The sequence below is a fragment of the Tursiops truncatus genome, chromosome 4 (genome assembly GCF_011762595.2).
Source record: "Tursiops truncatus isolate mTurTru1 chromosome 4, mTurTru1.mat.Y, whole genome shotgun sequence".
NCBI lineage: Eukaryota > Metazoa > Chordata > Mammalia > Artiodactyla > Delphinidae > Tursiops > Tursiops truncatus.
Window position 1 is genome coordinate 18,928,807 of NC_047037.1, and position 17,811 is coordinate 18,946,617.

The following is a 17,811-nucleotide window of genomic DNA, read 5'->3' on the forward strand; positions in this document are numbered from 1 at the left end:
TATGATAATCCTCTCTCTTCCTCTCAGAACTGTATTTAGTTTATGTCCTTAAGTATGCATATTTATCTGTATGAACTCCCAGAAAAAAATATACTTTGATCTTTTGTGTTTTAAAAAATAAATGAAGTACATTCATGATAGAAAAAAATATGCCGCAATTAAAATGAAAGATGTAGACATCTAGGTAGTGATATATAAATGTCTCTAAGACTTGTAGTTCAGGAACAAAAACCAAGCTGCAGAACAATACATGCCATATTTGCTGCCTTAGTATTTCTAAGTGTGGGTTTCTAGACCTAAATCAGAGCGGCACTCTGACTGTTGAAACCACTGTGGCTTTCAAATTGTAAAGTCTCAAACAACACCTCATAGTAATAGATATCCCAATAGATGACGATCCACAGATCGATGGCAAATAAAGACTCCTACTCTTTTCCTCACTTTTGTAATCCTGGCCAAGGCACTCTAGTTATTTGTCTCCCTAAAATTTAACATTTATTTCTCGACATCTCTGGGAGATATACAGAACAAAAAGAAGTGGTCCCTAATCTATTGGAGTTATAATCTATTCGGGGTAGAGAAAATACCACATAAAAATTTAAACAATGCAAACTAGTATGTGGTTCATTGCCAGCTTTGATACAGCTGCTTGAAACTGAGGAGAGTTATTAGTTAGATCCATTAGACAATAACTAGCTTGTCTAGGTATTAGAAAATTGTAATCTGTCTTCACTTTGTTCTTGCAAAATTGCATACCCACCAAGCTTTATGTAGCTTAGACAAGGTACCACAAGACTCACTTCACCACCCCCCATAAATAGTACCTCTGGCATACGAGCCTTAAGGTGTGTGCCCAAGTTGTTTTTCAGGAACAAGGAGTCACCTCTCATCCAGTTCAAACCTGTTGAGACCACCCTCACCTGGGCCTGCTCAAGTGTCTGATAGGTGACCTTTTGACATCAGAGGGCCAAAAACTCCACCCTCAGAACATACTAATGCCACAATTTTCTGAACACGTGTCCCATGAAGAAACACGAAGCTCATTTTTACCTGCGCAGAACGACAGTTACTTCACCTTTTTCCTACCTCCAATCACCTTCCCCCAAGTCTCAGACCACCCTGTTTCTTTATCCCTTAAATATCCCAAGCCCCTCGCCTTTGAGGAGGCAGATTTGAAACTTGTTCTTCTCTCTTCTTGCTTGACTGCTTCACGAAGAAACCTTTTCTTTGATGCAAACCTTGGTGTCTCAGCATTTGACTTGGTGCCCATCGGGCAAATAAACCTGATTCGGTAACATAATGAATTGAGAAAGCGGGGGCTGTCTGTAGACTAGACTAGACTAGAGGTGATTCCTATAATCCAGAAATAGATAAGAATCGTTAGGGGTTGATGAATGATCTGGGTAGCCCATCTACCCGGTAATTCAACAAGGTCTTAATTGGCATCGTACACTGTGTCAAGAACCAGTATTCTCTATGTGTTGTGCAACGTTTCACCTGGCCTGACTAATGAAAACTAAGTGCATTTGGAATGGAAATGACATATATGTAGATGAAGTGTTTGATGAGCTCTTTTGCAACCCTGATCTATGTAAACAAACACAAATAAAGGAAGACAAACATCACTCAGTTAGCCTATCCAGGAGCAAGGTTTGAAAATGAAGATCCTTTTACCACTGACCTTTCTGGTTTTTATTAGTTCTCCAGGTTGGACAATAAAGAGGCACTACTACATAGGCATTAGAGAAACTACTTGGAATGATGCTCCTACTGGTAAATATATGCTCAATGTAATGCCTATTTCAGAAGATCAGTAAGTAATACCTTCACAGTGAAAAAGCTGCTATCAGAAGCAAACGTTGATAATTATTATTCACTGATAAAATGCTGCTAAAGAATTTTCCATGATTGACCGTTTCAGGGCACATTTGCTATTAGAACCGCTTCCTTTGAATTTTTAGTATAAGCATGACATGGAAGACAGCTATTAATATAAATCAGAAATTGCTCCTTCCTGGGATTATTGCCACTCTTGCCCTCATGATGCATATTTCAGGGATTATCTCTAATTCTGTATTTATCATCAATTTTGTTTGAGTGGTGCTTAAGATGTAAAACAACACTTTTCCTTCTCATATGGAGTCTATGGCAGAGATTGTAAAATTGCAGCTCTCTTCTTGATTTCTCTGTTCAGATCATTGGGACGAGGGAATCTAGAGGTTATGAGTTGGGTTCTGATTTACTCTGCTTGTGTGCCAAATTGCCCCCAATTCTACCAACAAATCCACGAATCATTGAAATGTGTAAACAATCTTAACTTGTAGGAATTGATCTGATGCTTGAGAGCTAAAATAACCTCAGGGTAGGGTTAGAAACCTTTCGTGGTTCAGTACAAAGAATTTGGTAAGTCATTTAAACCGAAATACCATGTATATTACTTGCTACATTTGCATTTGATCTCTTCACCAGAACTTCCGAACTTCTCCTTGCCTACTACCCTGTTTTTGACTCCTTCTAGATTTTCACCAGTGTCTGGGTTTGCCCTATAAAATTAGGCTGTAACGCTTCTTACTTCTAGTTTCAGTAGATTTAACACTGTTTTCTTTCAAGTCAAACATTGTTCAAGTTCTTGTTTGTTTGTTTGTTTACAGAGAGTTTCAGTCCCAAACATATCTGAAACAAAGCCAAGATAGGATAGGACCTGTTTATAAAAAAGCTTTGTATTTTGAGTACATGGATGATACCTTTCAAACGATCATTGAAAAACCATCCTGGTTGGGATTTTTAGGTCCAATCATGAAAGCAGAGACTGGAGACGTCATTTGTGTACATGTGAAAAATTTTGCTTCAAGAAACTATAGTTTCCATCCTCACGGAATCAACTGCACTAAAGAAAACGAAGGTAAGTGGGTCCCCTTTCCTTAGATTCCTGAGCTTTTGCTTGTGAAGAGCATGAGACCAAAACCTCAGGAAAAGCAAGTTAATCGTGAACTAGGAGTAGTTTGGGGTGAATGTAGACTTTTACTTCAGGTGTCTTTAATTTTTATATCCCAGATTGTTCTGTAATTTCTCATTTGAAATGAGTGGACCCTCCCCCCTGCACCCAGTGCAATTTCTGGAAAAGAAAACACACTTTTCTCGTATGTAAATAAATAACTAATTGGGGGATGGATAGGAGACACTCATGAGCTAAATGTTAGGTTGGCAGAAATATTGTTCCGCCTTCATCTCATTTCCATTTCCTAGCGAATGAGGATTAGCTTCTTGGAAAACACCACTGTCAGGTGAAGTCACTATTTTCCAGACAGTAAGTATCTTCTCCCCTAAACATTCACACTCACAGCTGCCTGATGGTGTTGGAAAAAGGAAGGGAAGAGAAAGCTACCAAATAGGGTTTTGTGTTCAACATGGAGCAAGGTCGTCTCAAAAGATGATAAATGATAGGTTGGTCACGCTTCAAAGTCTTCTGTTGAATGAAGGAATGTTACCTATAATTATCAGATTCCAGCTTCCGGAGGTGGAGATCTGAAGCCAGATTCTAGGAGAGGAAGGAAAAAAAGAGAGCAAGACGCCAGCTTCAGACTAAGGTAGTAGCTCAGTGTAATATCAGCTACGCAGAAGGCCACTTCCCGATGCCTGTGGGCAGCTTGTAGATGACATGGAAGCTCTTGAGGCCCTGGGTCCCAAAGTCTGATTTGCAGCATAGAAAATACGGAGGGCAACTCAGGATCCTAGCTCTCTGTAGCCAAGATCTAGCACATAGTAGGTGCACAGTAAATATTCGTGGAATCTATCAATAAAGGTGATGCTAGTCTGTTAATATGCTGCCTGACTCATTCCAATTTAGTCTGGAAACTGGCCAAGCTGGCCATTCAGGTAGAAACCAAGTAAGGGGGATCTAGGGAGACAGGAGGCGGGAGAAAGGGAGGCGGGAGAAAGGAAGGCGGAGATGCACACTTTATTCTAAAAATACAAATTAACATCCATTCGTGACTTAATGGAGAAAGCGTGGGTCACATGCAAAACAGTGTCATCCGGTGGTTACTGTGACAACACTGCAGGTTGTTTTCTAGGTGCTCTCTATCCTGATAACACTACAGGCCCACAAAAGGAAGATGACCGGCTAGAACCAGGGGCAGGGTATACTTACCGGTGGTTTGCAGAAGAAACTCAGGGGCCTTGTCCCAATGACAGTAACTGCATGACACGGAGGTACCACTCCCATGTAGAAACTCTAAAAGATGTGGCTTCAGGACTTCTTGGACCAATTCTGACTTGTAAAAGAGGTTACATTGTAAAAATCTCATTGTAGCAATAGAGCCAACCGGGATACGTGGGGTCTCCCTCGCTCGTCCAGTGGAATTTTGCTATCAAATGACCTCTCTTTGCCTGGCTTGACCTTGATTCTCCAGTCAAGAAAGTAACGTTGCCACTGGAACTCTGAGCTCTAGATGGCAATCTTGAGTCCAATGCCTCCATTCAAGTCCAGGAGTGCAGGTTGGACACTAGATGGTAGTCAAACCCAGTAATCGTCACCTTAGTCACTTTCACACAAAACTCTGTCACCCTTCTACAGAGAAGTGTTGAAACCACAGCATGGGAGGAAACAGGGAGATGAGAGGCTGTCTGCCTGTTCCTTGCATGCTGAGTTCCTTAGGTTTCTGTCTGTGGAGGTACAAGATTTTCCTTTTACATTTTGAGTGGAATCAGTTAGAATCACCAGTTTATTTCATAGCAAAAAGAATTTCTGCAAAGAGGAAGTTTTGCTGTTTTGTTTCAGGAACCCTGGATAGAGACATGAAAAAAAATATCCACGAGTCTTACGTTCTGATGTTTTCTATAACTGGAAAACCGTAGCTGGTATATGAATGACAATATTAATATATATACTGAATCTGGCCAAGTTAATACTAGAGTTTCTAGCTTCTGGGAGAGAAATCTCATGTGCTGTAAGATTATAAAGAACTTTCTCATTCATTATATCCTATAATTCTAACTTCTATGATTCTATTTCCCTATGTTTGAGTTGGTTTAAATGAGTTTTTATTTCCCAGTTTTTTACCCCAGGTATGCTGGTTGATAGGCAAGTCATCTAGTAAATTCTCTCGGTTTCCAAAGTCTCATAGCAAGTAAAGTTAAACAGATGCATTTGTTTCTAACATCTGATATTGATCAAAATTAGGTGGTGACAGCAGAGCAAAGATGTAATTTTAAGGTAATAAAATATTATAGAAGAACAAAGACATAACTGACCAGATATCTTATGGAAATGTGTTTCTATGTAGAACCTTTCAGAAAAGATGCTCCTGTTATCTCAGTCACCTTTGTCCTTGTTTTCTTCTTCCATGGACTTAGCTTCTTTCTATTCTTTTCCCCTTTTCACTGTTTCCCACTTTTTAGCTTACTTTTCCTCCTCTTGCCTCTAAATTTGTGTGCTCCTCAGCTTTAATCAGAAACAATGCTTATGGCCTCTTTTTTGGGAAAACAAATCAAGTCCTGTCGTAGATTATGCATGAGAACAATGATGATACTGCCAGGCTTATGTGATGAGAAAATGCATAGAATGTATACCATGTGGCCTTGATCTAACATGCCTGATAGGTTAATTTACATCTGTTTTCAGCAATAAATGGATACATGTATGGGAGTCTGCCCAATCTCACCATGTGTGCAGAGGACAGGGTCAAGTAGTATTTTATCGGCATGGGAGGTGTGTTGGACACACACTCCATCTTTACCCATGGACAAACTCTGATCTCTCGGAATCACAGAAAAGACACCGTTACTGTCTTCCCTGCCTCAATGCAAGATGCCTTCTTAGTGGCCAAGGGTGCTGGAGAGTGGATGCTGGGCTGTCAGATACATGGTAGGGATTTATTCCTTTTACATAATACAGGGTCAGGGGACTCCCAGGGTTACGACCCATTACAAATGCATCATCTTTCAAATGGGGGAAACTGCCATTGGGGAGGTTATAAGATGGCCTTTTGGAAAGTCAGTGACACAGTTAGGACCAGAACCCACATCTCTGACACCTTTAACTTTATGGTAATAAACACTTTTAGGTATATAGGGACTATTTTTGTTGTTGTTTTTATAAAAAAGAAGTTTACATTCATTAGCTGGTAAACCTTACAAGAAAACCCTGAGTGTCAGACAGAGCATGTATTATTACACCTTTTTAAAATTATTTTTGATTTATTTATTTTATTTTTTTTGCGGTACGCGGGCCTCTCACTGCCGTGGCCTCTCCCGCTGCGGAGCACAGGCTCCGGACGTGCAGGCTCAGTGGCCGTGGCTCAGGGGCCCAGCCGCTCTGCGGCATGTGGGATCTTCCTGGACTGGGGCACGAACCCGTGTCCCCTGCATCCGCAGGCGGACTCTCAACCACTGCGCCACCAGGGAAGCCCAGAGATCTATATCTTTAAACAACCACCAGGGAAGCCCACACCTTTTTTTTAAATTGAGAAAACAAGTTCCAAGAGGTTAAAACACTTACCCAAAACCCTATGAGAGCCAAGAATTATGTAGGACCAAGTAATTCTAATCCAGTACCCAGTAAACCTACTTATTTTAGTTTATTTCCCTGTTCAATCACACTTCACATTTAATGATAGGAAGGCCTGTTATGAAGTTACTGATCTTCTCTATTCTTAAATATGACTAAAGTCTACATATAATCATGTAAATGTTTTGTTTTATTTCTCAATCAGTAAACATGATTGTTACTAGAACTGAAGAATTTTTTTCTTTTTTTTTTTTTTGTACAAAAATGGGGTTTACTGGGCTTCCCTGGTGGCGCAGTGGTTGAGAGTCCGCCTGCCGATGCAGGGGACACGGGTTCGTGCCCTGGTCTGGGAAGATCCCACATGCCGCGGAGCGGCTGGGCCCGTGAGCCATGGCCACTGAGCCTGCGCATCCGGAGCCTGTGCTCCGCAACGGGAGAGACCACGGCAGTGAGAGGCCCGCGTACCGCAAAAAAAAAAAAAAAAAAAAAAAAAAGGGGTTTACTTCTCTGAGAAAAACCTTTCTTTTTTCTAAGTCCCATACGTTGGTTAGCATCATACTTCAATTAATTATTTAAACAACTAAACAACAAGTATTTATTGGGATTTCCTATGTGCTGTGTCCTTCCCAGAGTTGTGAGAAAAAGGAGACCCACACACAGCTATAATAACTCGACAGAGTTTAATGATAAAAAGGTTCTCACTTAGAAAGGAATATTGTTTTAACATACATTTTAAAGGTTAAAAGGTACACTCAGCCCCACTCCTCCTATTTACCTCGTTTACAGATCTTGCCTTTAAATCAGGTCTTTCCTCCTCAACTCTGCAGAAAAATATAGGGTCAGCCTAGGCTCAGTTGCGAAAGCTTCTGAAAGTTGTTTGGCTGATGGACCCCATAGCCTTCCCCTGTGTTTCTTCTCTTCCTGTGACCTACAGTTTTGGGTGTTTTTGTTTGTTTGGTTTTGGTTTTTTGTTTTGTTTTGTTTTTAGGAATTACAAGAATACATGAATAGACTTGTTGGAAAGAAAGGAAGAAAAGAAAGAGGAAGGAGCCAGGGCAGGGGGCAGTGAAGGAGGGAGGGAGAATTTGGTGGCGGCAGCAGACAGAAAGAGTGAAAGTCTAATATGGTATCTGGGAGCCACCTCATAGGACCTCCAGAGAGTTGAGAATTAAAAAAGCCAGCTGATAAACTTGTGGTAGCTTCAAATTGGCCAAGGGGGAGTATTTACACTACCAAAATTATCAAAAAAAGAAAAAGAAGAATCAGATTTTGTGTTCACCTTTAGAGAAATGGTTTAAGAATAGACCGTTAGTCTAACCCTACCCCACTACCACCCCAGTTCCCTCTGCAGAGAATAATCCCTGTAAGCAAGTTTGCGTGAATACCTGTAAACCTGTTTACCATGCATTTTCATACAATATATATGAACATGTAGAAATAAAAAATGCACAGCTGTTGTTTTGTGTTTTGTTCTACATAAGTAGATCACACTGCATATAAGTTTTATGTAATTATATAACTTTAAAAAATAGGCTATTATTTTTATATAATAGGTTTTTCTTTATTCTGCTGCTTGCTTTCTTCACTCATCCATATGTCTTGAAATCTTTTCCATGATATTCCCTATACCTCTAACTTACTCTTTTAAGCAGTTGTATAGTTTTCCATATTTGAGACATAGCCTAATTTATTTAACCATTTGCCTACTGATAGATATTTAAATAGCTCTCACCTTCTTGGTTCACTAACTGTTATAGCTAACCCCTTTTTATGTCTATCTTTTTATGTATGTGCAAATATGTGTCTTGCTTAACTATGAAGAAGTGAAATTTTTTAATGGAAGGGTTTTTAATTTTAACAAATGCTGCCTAATTGCCTTCTAAAACGTCTGTGTTAATTTACTCTCCCATCAATGTCACTCTAAAATCAAAACACAGGACTGATGCCCTCATGGAAATGTACCTGCCTTGATTTTCTTCCTGCCTGCCAACTAGTTAATCTAATAAACCAACTAACTCATTAGTAATTAATGGTAACAATTTCAGACCCATAAGGGAAAATACTTTTGGCTAAACAGACTCTCGAATTCCTCTTGGTAGGCAGGTGCCGTAGTCATGTAGGAGCTGTTCCAATGCTTGTTATTATTCTCCACTAATATATGTTCCTCTAACATTCATCTTGGCCTCCTGAGTTTTATACTTGCTTCATACATTTCAGGTTTTTACACAGATTCCATAAAGAAAATACCTCAAATTTCTCAAAGGAAGGGGAAGTTGCAATGTTGTTGGCTACAATTTTTAAAATACATATGGACTAAGAAAAATGTTTTAATATTTTCATAACATTCTCTACTTGGGTTTATTGTTTTTCAGAGGGTATGCAGACCTTCTTCAATGTAAGGAGTTGCCAAAATCCTTCGACAGATGTTATTGGGACACAAGTTTTACGTTATTATATTGCTGCTGATGAAATTTTTTGGAACTCTGCTCCATCTGGTAGAGATTTCTTCACTGGAAATAATTTAGCAGCAGCTGGAAGGTAATGATTCAGCAATTAAAATATTTATAGTTAAATAAAGATAATTGGACTTTTTCATAACCTAACTACTCCTGAAAAGATTTAGGTATCTATAATAAAAAGATACCGATAACATAAAGGTAGGAAAATAATTATAACAATTATTGGAAAATATTCAGCCTAAGGATCATTGCTACACAAAGTTTTTCTCTAAAAGCCTTGGAAGCAACTGCCAAGAAAAACATACTGCTTATCTTTTTCTTAGAGCTAAATTTTAAAAGGGATTTATTTTATAATTATGAGATATTTAACAGCACAGTGGATGGTGTTATCAGCTGTGTTGTTAACTATCTCATAATTATAAAATAATTTTTGTACAATAGCAAGAGCAATTTTACAAAAATTCAAAAATATTCCTCATGTGTAATTGGTACTTTCCTGCTAAGATCTGAGGGTATAATTAATAATTTCTTATGACATCCTTAAATAATTTTATATAAATATTTTTTACTCAATAACACCTAAGGATATATTACCAACTTTAATAACCAAAAACTAAGACTAAAATACATTACTGTGACATTGGCATTTAAAAGCGCACAAAAAGTTCTTCTGATGGCCCATCTGCTAAATATATTTACCAGTTTGAAGATTACAGGCGTTTTCATTCTTTTGGTCTATTGAATGAAAGTTTTATGTCAGAAAATATCAAGTTCTATAACCACCAAAAAATAATGTTTCCCGTAGTACTTTTTTTCTAATTTACTCGCAGAAAATTTAAGAAAACTAAGAATGTTATATCAGGCGAATATTTTCTCTTCTTACATTTTAAGCTCATCAGTAAATTCAATCTATGTAGTGGAAATTTTGTATTAATTGTGAAAAGGCTATCTAGGCGTAGAGCAAAAATTAGATTCAACTCTCATTTTATATTGACTAAAATAAGTATGAATTAATAGATTCTTTTGGCTTGCATGATTCTCCTGACTATGAAATTTGATGATGTCTCAGCATTGCAAGCCATCACTCCTTACTAGGGAACACTTTTTCTCAGGGGACTCCATTTTGTGTTATTATAATAGAATTAAAAAGTCAAGAATGACATCTCTCATCTCAATACTATAGCATCTCAGCACAGTTGTTTTAAAAGCAATGTTGGTTACTACCTGGCTTAAAAAAAAATCAGACAAGTGTTTTTAAAATTTTATTCCAAAAGAAGATGTGTAGATAAACTAGTAGGTAGTATACAGACAGACACTTGTATACACATGTATAGACAAAAGACTGAAAAAATATCCATGGAAAATGTTGACAGTGGTTATATAGAGATGGTGGGATTATGAAGATTTTAACTTTCTTTGTCATATTTTTCTTTATTTTCCAAATTTTCTACAATGAGTATGCATTGTTTTTATAAATAAATTACAAGTACTTTAAAACAGATGCATGTAGGTTCTTGCTTTCTTTTCACATGATCACTGTAAATTTAAATGTTCTTTGTGTATCTACTTTCTCTGTACAGTGAATCCCGGCTCTATTTTGAACAAGGCCCAAACAGAACTGGAGGAATTTACAAAAAACTAATTTACTTTGAATACACAGATGCTTCCTTCCAAACACAGAAGGCAAAAGCAAATCACCTCGGACTCCTTGGTAAAATTATTTCATAGCTTGTGGGGTTATAAACGCCATTTATACATATTCTGTACCATCAAAAGAATATTCGCCAGTTTACAGTTTTAGAGATTTTATCTCTCATCACTGACTGTAGCCCTGAGAAGATGGATGTTCGTGCTGACGGGGAGAAACTTTTACTTTTCTTGGCTCCTCATCAACCTCTGGGGCTTTGCAACCCCTGGAGGGAGATCTATTCTATCCAGTTCCCAGTGCTTTTGAGTGGGCTCTTATCTTTATTTTGTTTTCTCTAGGATTCTGGCCAAATGTACTAAGATAAATAACCAAATAGGACCCTCTAGATTCCTTTATTATTTATACAAAAAAAACACCCTTTTTAGCAAAGGAAAAACAAGCATAGTGTTTGAGAAGGTAGAATTGCCACGGGAGGCAAAGAGTCGCTTTACTTCACTAGCATCTAATGTCCACGAAGTCTCTTCAAGGCTCTGATTTTAGTAATTATAGCACAAGTTTAAGGAGAGTTCTTTCTGCTTAGTTGATCTCTGTTTCAGAATTTTTAGAGCCACAGATTCAACCTGCCTCCAGATAGAAGTTTTATAACAAATTATATACCTCCAGTTCTTGGCTTGGGTTGAAAGGGAGAGAGAGTAAAATGAACGGTCTTTACTTTGTGAGAGAGATAATTGCCCTGGGTCAATAAAGATGCCTTGCAGCTTCTCCCAATCTTCCACTAGGCTTAAAGGGGAAAAGAATAAAAGGCTTAAATGATGAGGTTGGTCAAGAAAGAAAATAAAGTGTTCCACTTCTAAATTGAGTGTTTTCATAGGCATTAACTGATGCTCATCGAAGTAAGTTTTCTAGAACTGGAGCTTATAAAATTCTAGATGACTTAAAGGCAAAAACCATGTGTCATAAACCAGCAATGGCCCATTTGTTAAATGTGTTTTCGTTTCATTTGGCTGCATGTTAAGGAAAAGAATAAGTCACTGTGTATATACTTAAGGGGACAGATGACTCATAATTTAAAATAAATAACAACTATCCACACATTTTCCTTTTTCTATTTCCTAGGTCCCATAATATTTCTTAGCCCTGGCGAGAAACTCTATGCTGTCTTTAAAAACAATGCCTCAAGGCCGTATTCTATTCACGCTCATGGGGTGAAAACAAACTATTCCACTGTTGCTCCAACACAGCCAGGTAACTGCTTTGGGAGAAAGAAAAGTCCCAAAGATTCCATGCAGGACTGTGAGGCTAATGTTTGCTCTTTTTTTTCCTGTTTTTGTTTGTTTGTTGGTTTTGTGGAATACCTACTATATGCCATGCCATATTTTTTTTTAATTGAAGTACAGTTGATTTACAATATTATATTAGTTTCAGGTCACAACATAGTGACTCAAAATTTTTGAGTTAATTTTACAATATTATATTAGTTTCAGTCACAACATAGTGACTCAAAATTTTTATAGATTATACTCCATTTATAGTTGTTATAAAATACTGGCTTTATTCCCTGTACTGTACAATACAATATATCATTATAGCTTATTTATCTTATACATAGTAGTTTGTACCTCTTAATCCCCTGCTCTTATTTTGCCCCTCCCCACTTCTCTCTCCTCACTGGTAACCACTATTTTGTTCTCTATATCCATGAGTTTGTTTCTTTTTTGTTATATTTACTAGTTTGTTTTATTTTTTAGATTTCACATATAAGTGATATTATAGTATTTGTCTTTCTCTGTCTATTTTACTAAACATAATACCCTCCAGGTCCATCCATGTGGTTGCAAATGGCAAAATTTCATTCTTTGTTATAGCGAGTAGTATTCCATTGTGTGTGTGTGTGTGTGTGTGTGTGTGTGTGTGTGTGTATAACATCTTCTTTATCTATTCATCTGTTGAAGGACATTTAGGTTGCTTCCTTATCTTGGCTATTATAAATAATGTTGCTATGAGCTTTAGGGTCCATGTATATTTTCAAATTAGTATTTTCACTTTCTTTGGATATATATCCATGAGTGGAATTGCTGGATCATATGGTAGTTCTATTTTTAGCTTTTTGAGGAACCTCCATACTGTTTTCCATAATGGTTGTTCCAATTTACAAACAAAACCTAAAGTTAGGGCTTCCCTGGTGGCACGGTGGTTGAGAGTCCACCTGCCGATGCAGGGGACACGGGTTCGTGCCCCAGTCCGGGAGGATCCCACATGCCGCGGAGTGGCTGGGCCTGTGGGCCATGGCCACTGGGCCTGCGCGTCCGGAGCCTGTGTTCCGCAACGGGAGAGGCCACAACAGTGAGAGGCCCACGTACCGCAAAAAAAAAAAAAAAAAAAAAAAGCCTACGATATTCCTAGAACCACGCCAAGTGTTGTGTGGAGATGAAAAGAAACCAGAGTTATCTTTCAGGGGCTACATCTACATAAATGATAATATTATAAGGCGTCAAATTAAGTGGACTTTATGGTAACATTTCTATAATGATGATTATAGCTAACCTTTATTAAGTCCTTATGTGCCAGATGCTATGCTTAGTATTTTGCATGGCTTTCTCATTGAACCCACACAACTTTCCTATGAAAGAGGTACTATTTTATCACCATTTTATAGAGAAATGGAGGATTAACAAGGTAAAGAACTTTCCAACAAGCAGGAAGTGTTAAACGTAGGATTTGAACCTCTGGCTCTGACTCCAGAGCCCCTCACTCTTAGCCTCTTCAGAAAGTTGCTTCCCTTAAGAATGATCCTATTTGGGACTTCCCTGGTGGCGCAGTGGTTAAGAATCTGCCTGCTAATGCAGGGGACACAGGTTCAAACCCTGGTCCGGGAAGATCCCACATGCCGTGGAGCAACTAAGCCTGTGCCCCACAACTACTGAGCCTGTGCTCTAGAGCCCACGAGGCACAGCTACTGAGCCCACGTGCCACAACTACTGAAACCCGCATGCCTAGAGCCTGCTCTCCGCAACAGGAGAAGCCACCGCAACGAGAAGCCTGCACACTGCAACGAAGACCCAACACAGACAAATAAATAAATAATTAAATTTATTTAAAAAAAAGATTTATCCTACTTGTACCATGGAACCTGGTACCATCAGCTGTCAACTCTAGCCACTCACTCCAAACCCATCACAGATGGACTCAAATAGTCTTCCCCTCCCCTTGAGGTTAAACTTAAGTACTCCAGCAATGATGCAGCTGCTGGTCTGTATTCCCTGGAACATCTAGGGACAGCAGAGCAGCCCCCTGGGGTTACTAACTGGGTCTTGGGACAAGCCAGCCAGTCACTTCCTATTCCCTAAGGCTGTGGTTTCCTTCGGTGCCAGGGCTCCAGGTACATATGGTACATTTACTAATACCTTGGACATTGTCAGTTCTTAGTTAAAATTGTTTCATATTGTTCTCCAAATTTTCTGACATCTTAGAAATATCTATGTCATGCATATCATTGTCACTTTAGATGCAAAATTAATTTCCCTAAATAGCAATGACTCAAGTGGGAGAAGGCTCAGCCTTCCTTCTAATATCTCCAGGGAGTCTTGAGAGCCTAAGTTTCTTCTAGCCATCTCCAACTCTCATTTCCTGTTTCTGCTCAGTTTTCTGGCTTCTCACCTCCTGTGGCTGGTATCTCCTCATGTCTCTGTGCAGCTCCAAATTGGAACACACCCCCATTTCTTAGGACTCACCTAACCAAGCGCAAAATCAAGGCCATTGTGGGTCATAGACTTCAAGTGAAATTTGGGGGGTAAATAAGAGGGTTTTTATTATTATTATTACACAGTGAAAGCATCACCATTTGTTGTTACCATTTGACATTAAATGCCCTTGTCTTTAATTATCCCTCCGCTATGCATGGCTGAGAACCTCTGGCTCTCCTGCTTTTTATTCTCACCCTCAAGACTTCTTTCTCTGTATTCTTCCTCTCCACATTCTCTTGGCTTCTCTCCTCTCCTCACATTATTCTAGACCCCATCTTGAGCTGCACTCTCCAACACATCCCCCATCCTCCAAATACCTCCCATATTATTATACAGAGAAATTCATCTCCCTCTTACTCTCTTTCTAATCTAACCTAGCCAGGCCCTGGGCTTTATTTATCAAAATCAAAGTAGCCCACAGATGAGATAGAAATTGGCCACTAAAGCCCTCAGCCCTCAGGCCCAACCCCAGAATGCAGAGGTAACTCCACTTCTTCCTGTAACCATGAGTTTTCCTGATAGCTACATCTAGAGAAATGATCATCATCATATCACCAACATCCCTAGTTAGAAATATTTCAGTTAAAACCTTTGGGATTTGTGAAACCGATGTTCTCTGAAATCTAGAGCATTCTGTGTGAGACGCTGACAAGGTACCTAACACCGATACGGACACAGGCATCCTGTTAGAGCGAGATGTTTTCCCTGTGGCCTGTCACTAAAAAGTTCTGGGACTTCCTTCTCCAAACTCTCAGTTGTATTCGGAGGAGAGGTGCAGTGATACCTAATGCATTCTAATCGTCATCTGATGAAGTACATAGAAATGAGGAGTTACAGCAAACAGTAAGGTGTGTAAATGACTGATACCTCTTATAAGCTATTTAATTGTGTTTTGTCTTTTTGTTGAGGATTCGGGAGAGTACCACTGATGTTTATGACCTTCCTCCTGGGATCTATCAAACTGTAAAAATGTATCCAAGAGATGTTGGAATCTGGTTATTTCATTGTCTTATCAGTGTTCACATTGGGGCTGGAATGGGAAGCACTTACACTGTAATCGAGTGAAAAGGTACGCCAAATTAATTAGAAGTGATGATATTTAAATAAACTCAGTGTTTATATAAGGATATCTGATCCACTGGACATTTACATGATGTGACACACCACTCATTCATTCAAAGACTACTGTTTTGACAGGACCAAGATAATCTAGCTTTATTTTCTTTACCAAATTTAGGTAACTATATCTGATCTGATAAAAGATACTTTAGAATTAAATGTAATTTCTAGATTCCTACAATATATGCATGAGGATTTGAACAGATAATTCATAGAAGATGAAATACAAATGACTATTGAACCTATAAAGATATCTAAACTTGCTCATAATCAAATCACTTAAAATTGCATTTAAACAACAGTAAGATACTTTTTGAATGAGAAAGCCATCAATTTGGCAAAGTTTTTTTCTTTTTCCAGTGATAGTATCAATAACAGTGAGGTGAGAGGGTGCAGTGCACATACTTTGGTGGAACTATATACTGTTTCCACAGCTCTGGAAAGAAACTAAATCACGATTCGAATAATTTTATTTTCACATTCAAGTGACATTTTATTTCCTCTCATTCCCATCTCCCCTTTCTCCAATAAATTTTATTAGCAACTTCAGTATGAAAATAGTGTCTTTGTTACCGAGATTTTCATCAGTTCCTTAGTTACTTAGACTGTTCATGAAGTCATTTTTATCTTTTTTGACAGAATGATTCTAATATTTTGACTCAGTAATTTTTTTTTTTTTTTTCCTGTACGCGGGCCTCTCACTGCTGTGGCCTCTCCCATTGCAGAGCACAGGCTCTGGACACGCAGGCTCAGCGGCCATGGCTCACAGGCCCAGCCGCTCCACGGCATGTGGGATCTTCCCGGACTGGGGCACGAACCCACGTCCCCTGCATTGGCAGGCGGACTCTCAACCACTGTGCCACCAGGGAAGCCCTTGTGGTTTTTTTAATAGTGATATCTTGTAGGCAAAATAATAGCCCCCAGAAAGATGTCCACAGCCTAATCCCTGGAACCTGTGAGTATATTATCTTAGATGGCAATGGTGAATTAAGGTTGCAGATGGAATTAAAGCAAGCTAATCAACTAACCTTGAGATAAGGAGATTTTCCAAGATTATCATGGTGGGTCCTTAATAGTAGAAGAGGAGGCAAAAGAGGTCAGAGTGATACAATGTAAGAAAGACTCAACCTGCCATTGTTGGCTTTGAAGATGGGAGGGGGCCATTAACCAAGGATTGTGGGCAGCCTCTAGAAACTGGAGCAGGCAGCAAATAGCTTCTCCCCTAGAACTTCCTAAAAGAAACAGTCCCACTGACACCTTGATTTTAGCCTAGTGACACACATGTCAGATTTCTGGCATACAGAACTGTAAGATAATAAATTTATGTTGTTTTAAGCCACTAAGTCTGTGGCCATTTGTGACAGCAGCAATAAAAAACTAATGCATCTATCTAATTGGTTGCTGTGAGAATTAAAGGAGAGAAAATTTATAAGGCTTTTACACAGTGCTGGCATACAGTAACCATCTAATAATTATGAATGACTATTATTATAGTTAACATTCATTTGTTCTTTCTATATTTATTAAGCTATGTGTCAAGCACTACGCTAAGTGCTTCGGATTCAATAGAAAACAAGGCATAGTTATTTGTCCCAAGGAGGCCCAGTCTGAGGAGAGAGTCACATAAATAGTTAATTCTGAAATGAAACATGTATTAATTATGTTTTTAATTTTCAATATTTGATGGTGCTTTGACATCTTTGGGGGACCGTACTAGCTGGGGAGGGACTGCCACTCCCAGAGCTAGTTAATTCCTAGAGATTATAAACGACTTGTTGGTGAGCCAGACTTTTATACACAAACCTGCCAATCCCAAGTCCATATTGCCAACAGCCTCCTTTATCTAGATTTCATACACCAAGCCAATGCTTCCCTTGCCCTAAATCAACCTGAGACAAGTACCAGACAAATACAGTCCCTATGCCTCTAGAACCCGCTGGAATTGTTCAAAGTAGCCAATCCTAAACCGTCCCTTGTGTCCTGCCTTGCCTTTTTCATAGAAACCGCAATGAATGCTGTGGCCTCCTATGCTTTCCCCTGGTTCCTGCTTCTGAACAATTTTGGTGCCTCTTCGTGTGGCCGTGTGACACGTCTGCCTCTCATTTCTAGGGGAACTAACTGTGAGTCACAATGAACTTTTCTTTCAGTGGTGTTGGCCTCTTTGTGTCATCACTCAGTCACCTTTTATAAATTAAGACCAGGGCACAAATCAAAGTGCTGAGTTCTGCACTGAGTATATTAGCCCGGCATGGAATAGAAGCAAGAGGGAATCGGTCTGGAAAGACAAGGGAGGAAGACATTTCGAGAAAGTCACCAAGTGATGTTCTTGTAATC

The 17,811-nt window shown here is 38.9% G+C and overlaps 1 long non-coding RNA gene across 1 annotated transcript in view; it reads right to left on the reverse strand.

Annotated features, from left to right (window-relative positions):
* Window positions 1-17,811, reverse strand: part of LOC117312119 (uncharacterized) — a 51,587-nt gene that overhangs the window by 29,839 nt on the left and 3,937 nt on the right. The window contains exons 3-4 of the long non-coding RNA XR_004526266.2: window positions 4,151-4,270; window positions 3,489-3,538 (exon numbers count right to left, since the gene is read on the reverse strand). This is a non-coding gene — a long non-coding RNA (uncharacterized lncRNA). The remainder of the gene's footprint in view (window positions 1-3,488; window positions 3,539-4,150; window positions 4,271-17,811) is intronic.